This window comes from Aplysia californica, unplaced genomic scaffold, assembly GCF_000002075.1.
Source record: "Aplysia californica isolate F4 #8 unplaced genomic scaffold, AplCal3.0 scaffold00567, whole genome shotgun sequence".
NCBI lineage: Eukaryota > Metazoa > Mollusca > Gastropoda > Aplysiida > Aplysiidae > Aplysia > Aplysia californica.
In genome coordinates, this window is record NW_004797837.1 from 169,379 (window position 1) to 172,480 (window position 3,102).

Sequence of the window (3,102 nt, forward strand, 5' to 3'; positions counted from 1 at the left end):
AGAGAGAGAGAGAGAGAGAGAGAGAGAAGTAATACGTACTATGTGCCGAGAAAAAATACTACCACTACGCCTGACAGGTTGGGGTGCATAAGAGACACTCTAACGACAGTGACATGAGGAGAATTGTGGCCATGTACAAATGAAATAAAATGCGTGTATATCGTCCGAATGACCAACTAGCCAACAAAGGTCCAAGGGAGTTAACCATGTTAAAATAGGGCCTAATCTCTTTGAACTTGCAGATTTGTCGCTCTTTACGTTAAAATGCAATGTGATAACTTTTAGCTCTGGGTTGCTTGACAAAAAAACAGCCGAAATGGAAATACACATAGATTTTCTAGAGCTATATGTACAAGAAAATCAAAAGATGAGAGAATAAACTTATGATAAAAATATCCAATAAAGTTTGCCAACCTCCAAATTAATTTGCAGGCTCACGGATTGAGCCCCATCAATCTAAATACAAGCAGGCTACAGTTGACTTGTCTGAGGAAAATGACTGTCTTCTGTCTCTGGTAGCAAACTGGAGCCACAACTCATACCATTTTCTGGATCATGGTGTTTTGAAAACCAACTATTACACTCTTTCACTTTTCTGCATACCGAAGAAAAACCTTTATTCTTATGCAAATCTGGAACTAAGATCGTTGTTTGAGACGTTAGAGTTTTCATTCGTTTTTTTTATAACTATAAAACTTGAAATTTCGGTGGGGAATTTTAAATAATCGTGTAGTAGATATAGGCTTTATATTTCATAAACAAAATGGGGACCTTCACTATATAGCATCACTTTCAGTACTTTCGTTGTTGCTGTTGTTGTTGTTGTTGTTGTTGTTGTTGTTGTTGTTGTTGTTGTTGTTGTTGTTGTTGTTGTTGTTGTTGTTTTGGGTTTTTTTCTTAACACATAAAGCCCTATTTGTTTGTCTCATGTGAACTGTTTGCTTTGATGTTCTCCCATGTTTTGGGCCTATTGAGGAAATTGTTGAACAGTTTACGACACTGTTGAAAATGTACCTCTTTGGTGAAAGGAAATAAGTGCCTCCTCAATTTTTTAAAGCCATGATTTCGTCATGACTACCAAGAGAAGTAAATATTTAATAATGACAAAGTCAATACTAGGCTATCTCAATTTGTGTGGCTAGGCCATGAGGAGCCTCCCACTTTCTCCTCCCGGAGTGAAACTTGTTGTCTTTTCCTGTGGGGATAACACTTCGTAGATTCAGCTTTATTGTAGTAGAAGCAATCAGATGCACAAATTATCCATCATCATTATGTACGTTGGTTCAGTTTGACAGCAACTAAGAAAACGCAAAAGAATCGGGAAACAATGTTACAGGCTGAAAGGAGTTCTTGAACTAAGGGGGTATATGATTATTTTGATAGCTGTCTGCCCTATAAGCTTGATCACTGTCTGGGGTCTCTTCAAAAGATTTACAAGGGTTGAAAGAGACTTTAAACTCATACCTCACCCTTTATCATAATACCACACAATGTCGAGGTCTACGTGGAGAATGGGCCATACATAAGGGGAAGTAATCAAAATTACTAGGTGATAAAAGAAATTATGTGATTCTTTCCCTTGGTTAAAAGACTGCTCTTAGCGGAGACTTCATAATTATCTTTCGCCTTCAGAAGTTTAAAGTTCCAACATCAGACCATTAGATTAAGTACAACTTAAAGATAAATTGTTAAAAGTACGTGTCCGTGTTCCGTTTGTATTGTCTGTGCTTTCTAAAAAGAGATTAATGTTTTACAAGACCACTTGGACAAAAATAAAAACCACTATTAAAAATGATGCCACAAAGGAAAGAGAACGATATATAAATAGATAGATTTTATTGTTTGACATCAAATAGTAACTTCCGATTCTTATGAGATAATCCGATAGATAAAAATACAATATCATTTCTGATGAGCTGTATCGCATGCCAAGTATACTTGACTGACCCAGTGTGAGAGATATGATATTGTATATGTAATTATTGGCAGCCGTCGTCTGTCACCTCTGCAGAATGAACAACTTCCCCTGATGCCAGTAACAGATACCGTAACCAGTCAATGCTGGACCATGACTTTTAAATGAAATTGTGAGGCAGCGTGGTGGAATCAGGCTCTCTTCAAAATAATGAAATCGAAGAAAACAGCAGTTTTCTCATAGCTTGGCAAATTTTGTCAAATTTTTGTTTTTTGGCTCAACATCTTTTATATCCATTTACAAACACATTCCTTTGACGATTTCATCGAAAACGTTGATTTAGGGCACAAAAATATAAATTTACAGTTTCCATGGACTCCCCAGCTTAGAATTTACCAAGCTTTGGCGGCCATTTTCTAGCTAATTTTACCTCTTAAACTAGGTGACCCCAACCTCCTTCAATCCAAAATATCTCCACTTTTATTGAAGATGGAAGGGTAATTTTTTCATGGAAAGCAAGACAAATGAACAAGCTTTGAGATGATACCAATGACTCAATATACCCAGAAATTGACGAGAGCCTGATTCCACCACGCTGCCTCACAATTACACCCAGTAGGAGCATCGTTAATACCTCAACCCCCTACCCGCCCAACTTTTTATTAATCTTAATCCATCATCCTCTTCACAACATATCTCCGGGCTTTGTATGCCATTATCACAAAAAACCAGGTCTGAAGCAGACATCGGTGATCATTGTTCTCAACTTATTTCTCTTCTCAGACGCTCTCCACTTTTATTGTATTGAGGTTTTTTCTTCCATCATCCATAAAATTCAAAAGTCCCAGAAACTGAATTTATCTATTTTTAATTGTTCTTATTTGTAGGGATAAATTGAAATTATTATGATGGGCTGTGTTGCGGACTACCCTCGATGAACGATCCCAGTTAAAATTGTTGAACTTTGGTAGCTTCCTCGGCTCTCTACCCACTTGATTTTGTCCATTCGGGGTCGTCTTGACATTCATAGATCACGTCTCATAAAATACCTCACCGCTATATTGAAGGGGTGTGAACGTGAAACCCAAAGAATGTACGCATCAGAGCCCCCACTTCTTTTTCTTAAGATTACAAGACATTATCTGGTCAGGCCAGAGGGGGAAGGGGACGGGGCTGCATCGCCCCCC